The sequence below is a fragment of the Emydura macquarii genome, unplaced genomic scaffold (assembly GCF_026122565.2).
Source record: "Emydura macquarii macquarii isolate MOO-44397 ecotype Brisbane River unplaced genomic scaffold, CSIRO-AGI_Emac_v2 contig_2681, whole genome shotgun sequence".
NCBI lineage: Eukaryota > Metazoa > Chordata > Testudines > Chelidae > Emydura > Emydura macquarii.
The window spans coordinates 337,464-346,495 of NW_027132818.1; the positions used below are offsets into that span (position 1 = coordinate 337,464).

Genomic DNA, 9,032 nt, shown 5'->3' on the forward strand with positions numbered 1-9,032 from the left:
ATGACTCTGCACCCTCTCTTCTTTACTGTGGAGCTTCTTACTAGAACTTTTCATAGCCTCTTCCTGCTACAGTTCAACAAGAACAGAAGGAGATATATCCTCAGACTCATCTTCTCAGCTGGTGTGTTGAGAGAGTTATTTATATCATACCATGATCTAGCCCTAAATCAGATGTATGTAAGCTACAGACTTCAAACAGGAACTATTTCTCCTGTAGCTTCTCTTAGCACATTGTTCCTGTTGATGAGCCCAGCCTTGCTTCATGGTCTGGTCTTGGTATATTTACTGAGGCCTTCTCTTACTCATCTGCTTGCTGGCTTGCTCCTCCAGCTGCATGGCAAGAGCCAGGGACTCCACGATATCTACCATACTAATGAAATTTCTTGATCCTTCTTGTATGAAGCATCTGGTTCTGTTCATAAATGTCTCCAGATCTAGTTTGGCTGCTGTCATTTCCAACAGTTCAGTCATCTTTTGTCTCATTTCTTCAAGTTCTTCTACAGCCTTCTCCTCTGACTCACTAATATGAGTCATGGCTTCACGGAAACTGGACATATGGGAAGACAGTGCCTCTTCCTCCTCCTTGGAGAGGCCGTGCTGAAGGCTTGACTCTTCTTCACTGGTCTCCAGTTCCTCGTTCTGTTTCCATACAGGTCTGCATTTCACCATTCTCACCGTTGTGAGGACTCAGCTCTTTCACTCTGTCAGCATATCTCGGTGTTTAAGGTGTACTCACATGAAGTCATGCCTGAGAAATCATTGCAATCATACACGTCCTGGAATTTGCCCCTGTGATTCAGTCTCTCAGCACCTGGGTCAGCTTGCTTTCCCTGAAAGGTGTATGAGATTTGTTCTGACCTAGTGCTCTGATACATTCCTTCAAAGCCAGCAGGCTCTTGTTTATTTCTGCCCCTTCCATGCGTGTCTGTCGATCAGCACTAGAAGTATCCACCCCTCTCTTGTTTCCAGAGAAGTCTACCAAGGAAAATTTGCCATGGAGTTTCTCTCTTCTGCGTAACATGATTTGGAAGCAGGCATCCTACCAGATGATCCATCTCTTGGTCAGGCAGTGGGCGACAGACCCATCCTAGCTTACAGACAGCCCCCCAACCTGAAGCAACTACTCACCAGCAACCATACACCCTACAAAAAGTCCAACCCAGGAACCTATCCCTGCAACAAACCCCGTTGTCAGCTCTGCCCAAACATTGACTCCAGTGACAACATCACTGGTCCTAGCCACATCGATCACACCATAAGGAGCTCATTCACTTGTACATCCACTAATGTTATATGTGCCAGCGATGCCCCTCAGCAATGTACATTGGCCAAACTGGACTGTCACTATGCAAAAGGATAAATGGACACAAATCAGACATAAAAAATAACATCCATAAATCAGTGGAAGAACACTTTAATCTCCCAGGGCTTTTAGCAACAGCACATCATATTAACAACAAGTAGGAGATACTTCTTCAAAAGAGCTGATCCAGGTTTTGAAGTGCAAGGAACTGTAGAAAAAGGGCTAATTCACTAAAGTCTGGGAAAAAGTGAAAATAAAGAAAGGGATGGTATTCTTTGTGTTCAAGTAGATGCAATTCAGAAGTAATTTAAAGAAGAAAAATGTGACCAAGATCCTTGCTTCCTCTAAATTAATCAAAACTTGGGTTTCAAGCTTCCAGCCGTCTCATTTCCTTCCTTGGCATCTCTTTATCCTCTCTGTTCCCTCACTGATCATATTGCAAATCCAACACTCTCAATTTAACTCCATTTTAAAACTGCTATTACCATGTCAGATTCTGTCTCCGAATATTGCTTTCTGAATGGTGTCTGTCTCATAAAAGAGCTGGAGTGGGAATTCCACATGTTTTGTTTAGGAATTAAAGTGTCTCTGTGAGCTTAAAAGGCAACATTGTGTAATGTATCTAAGAATCTGAAGTTTTACATTTTTTCATAAAAATATATATAATGGACATACATACTGCTGTAAGGGACAGTTAAAAGTGGCTAACATGTAGACACAAAAATAAGCTGCTGTTTAATTCCCAATTTAGCAACTTGGGTTGAAAACTGTAACAACTGTAAAAATCAGCAAGTTTCCAAGCCAGACAATTGAATCACTCGGCTGAGCAGTTGCCCTTGGGAATAGCAGTAGAACTGCACTGTTGAGCTAGTAGTACATGTACATGAACATAAAATCCTTACAGAGGTGGATCCTCCATCTTCTGCATACTTGTCAACTTTTTATTGACAAAGTGGAGTTCAAATAAATGAGGGGTGATTCTCTGACACTTGATTGCATTCTGAAGCGTGGAGCTGAAATGCAGGCCCCATGTGAGTCGATGGCAAAACCCCTATTGACTGCAGGGGGGCCAGGATTTCACTCTGAGTGTTACACTGTGAGACATACGTTACAGAGAATTCCTCCTCAATAGCATTGCTTTGCTTAAATGTATATGTGTGCCAACCTTCAAAATTACCTAGAGGTAATCCCCAAAATTACAGTCCTCTGCTTGGCCAAAGTAAGGAGTTGGTAAATATGTTTTAGGCTGATAGTTTGGCCAGGGAATTCTGAATTATCTGGTCTCAGAAGCATGCCCTAGAAATGTAGTTTTTCATTAGTATATTAAAGATAACTAAAGGAATCACTGTGTGGTAGGACATAACAAAGCCCCATTAATCCAATTCTCTTAGTGAAAGAACAACTTCATTGTGTTTCCTTGTGGTGTGCCTGGATAGGTTTCTTCTATGGATTGCAGTTTATTGAATTTTATGGATGAAGCTACCTCCTTGCATGCCATTTTCCCCTTCAGTTAGAGAAGATTAGCTTCAAACAGTGGATGCATGTATACCCTGGGGAAAACCACCCCCTTTTTATTCAGTTTGTTGCAAGGCTGCCTGTTTTCCACAAGTGCTGTTCAAGCTCCAGAAAAAATGCAGCATGGTATTTAAATGCCAGAGGACTCTCCACAATTGTTTCTCTTTTAGAAAAGCTCCAGTGTATTCCAAACTGGTAATTTCCTCTGTGTATTGAGCCTTTTTCTATATTCCTAGATCTGAGGAGAAGGGATAGAGCCATGTTAAAGATCTCACTACTGTGTGACTAAGATTATGTCCCACTGTGGATATTTCAGTTTTAAAAGTGAGATGAGACCTGATAGTGATACCACATTAAACACGTCTCCTATTGATCCTTTCTAACCTTGCAGAAGAGCTGCTCTGCATTAAGTACCTTTTACTTCAGCACTACTGATGGGACCACAGATGTTAACTACCAGGCTAAATATCCTCAGAGGTCAGCAGACAGGGCAAATGAGAGGTCACAAAGTAATCATTTCCTGGCTAAGAAACAATAAGAGTATTCACCTCTCTGCCCTCCAATACAGCTTGAAGACAACCTTGCAGATCACCCAGAAATGGATTTATAAATAAAACAATGAGAGTTCTGTGGCACCTTAAAGACTGACACGTTTATTTGGGCATATGCTTTCATGACGTCAGATGAAATGGGTTTCTGCCCACAGAAGCTGATGCCCAAATAAATTTGTTAGTCTTTAAGGTGCTACAGAACTCTCATTGTTTTGTTGAAAACAGACTAACACGGCTACCCCTCTGGAATTTATAAATAAAGGAGAACTAATAAAATATTCTCTCCCCCCCAAATTTTCCTCCCTTCTCCCACCAAACATTGTTTTAATATATTATAAAACAACTGCTCACTCTGTTAAACTACCATCTATGTCCTCTACCTCTGATGAAGGACTTTCTTAGAAATGAGATACAATTTGTCATGTTTTGTAAAATTAGTTCTTCAGATCATCTGTGTGATTTTACCTGTACTATCTTTTACACTCAAACATGGGTCAAATCCGGTGCCCCTTATGCAGGCAAAAATCCCACTGAAGTCAATAAGAGTTCTGTTTGAGAAAGAAGTTGGGCTATAGTATATTGGACCATAGTTCCTTTCCACTCATACCTTTCGTTTTGTGACATCTCTCTGCCGTTGAACTTTCACCATTTGAAGGTGGAAATCCCTTCTGAAATTTTCCTAATATCTACTTCAAGTGATTAAAACTCAAAGGCCATCAAAGAGGTGGATCTTAAGTATCATATGAACAGACCATTTCTTCAGAAAATAACTAGGACATCTTTGTAGCACTCTTTAGCCCAGATTCTCAGCTGGTGTAAATAAGAGTAAATCAATTGGCTTCAATTGAAGGACATCAGCTAACACCAGCTGAGGAACTGGCCCATAGATTCAACCATGAATTGGGAAGAGAAGACCTTGAATATCAGGAATGCAGACAACTGGGCACTCTTGTAGTACAAGCATGTAATGCTAGCTCTTTAGAAGAGTAAGTAGTGAGTTTAAATCTTCAGAGGCATCTTTCTTGAGCATCAGTTAAAATGTGTTTACCAAGTAATTTTGGGCTATCAGGTTTTTTCTCTATATATGCAGATGGCATGATATGGCTCTTTCTCCTTTTACTAATTTTAACTTGCAATCTATTTTTTTTTGATTGATTGGCCCCATCCTGTGATAATTCACTCTTCATTTACTTCATGTTATCAGGAGCAGAGATTATATATAATTTTTCAGTTTTTAATAATCGCTTTTGACTGTTTGATTAATATTTTTAGCTGTTTATTTCTCCTTCTTTCACTCTAGTAAAGTTTTGTAAACAGAAAGGGGGAGGAAAGGAGAGGAGGATAATAAGCTTGAATTTGATACATGTAACAACTGGAAAATGAGGTGAGTGTAATGGATAGTTTGTTTATTATGGTGACAACTGTGTTCCCTGACAAAATATTGTTGCTGTTACACTATGGGGAGCAAGCTAGTTGTTTCAGAGGTACTGTTTGGGAACGAGGAAGTGGGAGTTCCCTGTCAGAGATTATTTCTATATAAAATTAATGTTCATCTCAAAATTCTAAGTAAGACCCCGTCTACATTAGCAACTGACCTGTTGCGAAGGGTGGTTAGCAGTGGGTCCTATTCAACTCCAGTTATTAATTCTTGCCACACTACGGAGAGTTCTTAAGCACTTATTGGGCTCAGTCCTGCAAACCCTCCATATACAGGCCTCTCACTGACTAGGGCTGGGCAGGAAAAATTATTTCCTGCCCCATGAAAATTTTTGAGATTTCAAAAAAATCTCCCATCCTGAAGTAGGGATGAGAAGTCAAATCTCAAAGTTTTGTGAACCAGAGGGGAAAAAATTCAGATTGGACAATGAAAAAACACAACTTCAAATTTTAACTTTTTCTATTTTTTTAATATTGTTTACTGTATATTAACTTAAATTAAAAAAAAGTCATTTCAAACCAAAATACAAAACTTTATTTCAAAATGAGATGTTTAGATATTTTGAAACTTCTCCAAAAAATAGTTTTGAAAATGAAAACTTGTTGAAGCTGACCCCTTCCCACAAACAACTTCAGTTTCAATGAATTGGCATTTTCTGACAAACTTCAACCAGCTCTCCCTCTGCCTTCAGTGTGAGCTTGTGCACAGAGAGCTTCTAGAACGTGACCCTTTGTACACTATTGTTTGTTTGAGCAGTTTTTAATAGAGAACACAACATTGCCCTTTACCCTGTGGCTATTTGTTTATTTTTCTTTGTTTCCTATAATGGACCTTTTATATATATAAAAAAAAAAAAAAACCACCCTAGACAATCCAAGCAGATGATGTCTATCAGGTCACCTTTATCTTCTCTCTTTATTAGCTTTTCCAAGAACTGTAATGGCGAGAAAGGCACGAGTCGTTTTTACAGAAGCTGTGCTGATTTGACCCTGTGGATTTTTTCTTGTCCAAGTGCTGTACTATCGTGTCCTTAATTAGAGTCTCAATGCGATCCTCTAGACCTGAGGTGAGGCTTTCCAGTCTGTAATTCATGTGATTAGGTCTGGCTCCTTTATTAAAGCATGGATATTATATTAGTCAGTTCTCATTCTTGAAGAACTGCTGCTGTTTTTAAGGTTGTACTGCATCTCCTTATCAGTATCTTCAGTTTCGCACATTATGTGTACTTTCCTTTCAACAACCCATGCCCCATGCCTCTTAAAATCCACTTAGGGCTTGATCTGAAGCCTGCTGAAGTCAATGGAAAAACTCCCTTAACTTTCTATTGCAGATTGCCTTCAGCTGTCTCCTGCCATTTTCATAGTTGAGCTTTAGCTGTTGGTTTTGTTTGTGTCATTTAGATTGCAGGCTTCTTGGGGGAGGGACCTTGTCTTCCTATATGTCTGCAGAAAAATAAATAGTAATAAACAAAAACAGCAGATGTTTTTTAATCTCCGAATTGAATAAACTAGAATGTTTTAAAAAGATTGAGAGCAGCTATACTACAGCTGCAAATGCTTCAGCTCTTATATGTGGCAAGAGTGATAACAGAATGTCTGGTCCCAATTAGGGCTTAATACCACATCATACATTCCTCCTCTCCTCTCTCCCTACGTCTTCTCTCTCACTACTATAGCCCAGACCCGGTATAACAGAAGGAAATGCCAAGAAGAAAAAATAAGCTGCTGTTCTTTCCAGATGGTAAGTGGGAGGAGTAAAATAAAAGGGAAATCCTCTTCAGGGTAAATGAAATACTGGTGGTAGCAACCGCCTCTTAAATGACAACATCACTATCTGATGTATGAAAACTTCCCACTTCCTCCTGGCAAATACAGCCAAAGCTCTTTGTTTCATGTGTAACACAAGAGTAAGTTGTGGCAAGACTGTAAACTTATGCTGATATACCTACTTGCAGATACTATCCACGATCAGGGCATCCATGCCAAAGGACAAAACCAATGAGTGCTGTGGCATCAGGGACTTATTTGCTTCTCCTCTTCTGCTGATCGAGCTGTTAGATCCTAGGGCTTTTGCAGAATTTCCAAGAACTGAAGAACTTGGAGCAGGTGGCACTGACTGTGCTCATCTAATTCCAATCAAAACAATCTCTCTTAGTCATAAAGAAGGATGGAGAATTTGATAGTGACTCCAAATCCATGGATAGTAAAAGTGAGACTAATGGTTTTGGTATAAATACTGAGCATGTTGTAGAGGGAGATTATTAACATCAGGGGCAGTGGACCACTCTTCCTCCATCTGTGACATATGGTGGGCAATCCTCCTGGACTAGGTACTGCCTGCCTGACCTTGGGTTGGACTATTTTGTTGCTTAAAGTGGTTAATTAGGTGACAAGGAGAAGCCTATCTCCACAGGCTGACAATAAGCCCTGGTGTACACTACAAACTTATGTCAGTATAACTACATCAGGGATGTTACCAGATTTTCCATACTCCTGAGCAATGTAGTTATACCGACCTGACCCCCGGTGTAGACAGTTCTGGGTCGATGAGAAGACTTCTCCCATTGACCTAGTTGCTGCCTTTCAGGGAGGTGGAGTACCTATGCTGACGGGTGAAATTCTCCCATTGGTGTGGGTAGCATCTTCACTAAGTGGTGCAGCTGCAACACCACAAATGTAGACAAGCCCTATCAGGAGAGCTGGGATCTTCCACCAGGATTCACTTTAAAATTCAATCTTACACCTGTTCCTCAATGTCCCCATTAGTCAAATGGGATGATTGATAATACTTACCTACCTTATGATGGGCAGAGCTGTGAGGGTTATTTCATATTTGTAAAGTACTTTGAGGTACGCAGGAGGAAGATGTTGTTATATAAGTGTAAAATATAATGGTCAGTATATTGTGGTTACATATTGGCAATTGTATGCATTACTTCATCCTATCTGATTTTTTCCCATTTCATTTCACACTTCCTCATGTGCTGTAGGTTCATTTCCCTTGATGTATGGTTCTGAGCTATCTCACAGCTGTGACATTATAAAAAGCCACTCATCCGAGAGCAGTAAAATCAGTGGTTTTCTGGCCTGTTACCAGTGTAGATATCATTGCTTAAGTGCCTTTCTTGCGCTGAACCGATTGGTCCCCCTGAACTTCTCCTGCCATGCATCTCCTGCCTTGACTAGAGTTCCACCAGCAGGGCTTAATATCTTCAGAGAATTGATAGACCTTCAGTTGTTTTAGCTTATTTGAGTCTGTCTAAATGTTTCCACTCTTCTGTCTTTTATAGGACTGAATTCATGCTGTGTTTTTTTGCAGGTGAGCTTGGTTGCTATATCATGTATCCTATTTAAGAAGAGAGTGGAAGAAACTTCAATATCCCACAGAAAGCCTAAAAGAGCGGGAAATCAAAGACCTATCACTAAAACCATCTGATGTCAAATGTTCAAGGCTTTAAGCTTGGGTACAAAGCTAAAGAAAAGAGAACTCTTGGTTAGCCATTACAGACAGAACCCTTTTTCCCCCCCCCATCTCAGCTCACTCAAGAGCAATGCCATTCTTTCATTCACTCAGCTGAAACAGGATGGTTTAAAGTTGATCTGTCCTGCTGTAACTGTCCATAGTGGCTGTTGCTCACGTGCAGCACAGCTCTGAGTGTACTGACAGAGAAGCTGAATGCCTGCTTATCTTTCTCTGAGGTGGCTTCTGTAAGTAGCCAGGTAAGTGGAAGCAACTGTCCTTAAGAGAAAGGAAGAAAGAACAGCAAGAGAAATTTGCTGACAGCATTAACTGTTGAATTTCTAGCTTTAGGAGGGAGTTGGAGGAAACAAAGCATATAAATTGTTTTCCTTAAAATTACCAAATGCCTCTGAATTAGCTGTTCTTCTGATGTTCCCTATTGCCAGTCCCAAGCATTCAAAACTGAGTCAAGCCTCAAAAAAATCATAACACTTAAAAACATCAATAACTATTGTTTTTTTGTTTTATTTGCGTTCTCTGAATCTTGAGGATGCCCTTAGACTTGAAACAGTCTTGACTGTCATAAAGGCTAGGAACCTTTTTTTTTTTTTTTTTAAAAAAAAAAAAAAAAAAAAAAAAAAAAAAAAAGCTAATTTTTACATAATTACTTGACTCCAGGAGTTAGGGCTTTAAGAAAAACACTAAACAGTACGACACTCATGATAAAGTCATGAGAGTTGGCAACACTTGATTTTCTGCACAGTGA

At 39.9% G+C, this 9,032-nt stretch overlaps 2 long non-coding RNA genes and 1 pseudogene across 2 annotated transcripts; 1 reads left to right on the forward strand and 2 right to left on the reverse strand.

Annotated features, from left to right (window-relative positions):
* Positions 1-282: 282 nt before the first annotated feature.
* LOC137164692 (kinesin-like protein KIF2C) lies at positions 283-4,018 on the reverse strand (annotated as a pseudogene).
* A 247-nt stretch (positions 4,019-4,265) lies between these two features.
* On the forward strand, positions 4,266-8,638 carry LOC137164695 (uncharacterized). The gene is made up of 4 exons (XR_010923163.1): positions 4,266-4,355; positions 4,670-4,753; positions 5,730-5,873; positions 8,126-8,638. It is a non-coding gene; the product is annotated as an uncharacterized lncRNA (long non-coding RNA).
* On the reverse strand, positions 5,868-7,425 carry LOC137164696 (uncharacterized). Its single transcript, XR_010923164.1, has 3 exons — positions 7,407-7,425; positions 6,756-6,932; positions 5,868-6,249 (listed from the first exon to the last, which is right to left on the reverse strand). It is a non-coding gene; the product is annotated as an uncharacterized lncRNA (long non-coding RNA).
* Positions 8,639-9,032: the final 394 nt, after the last annotated feature.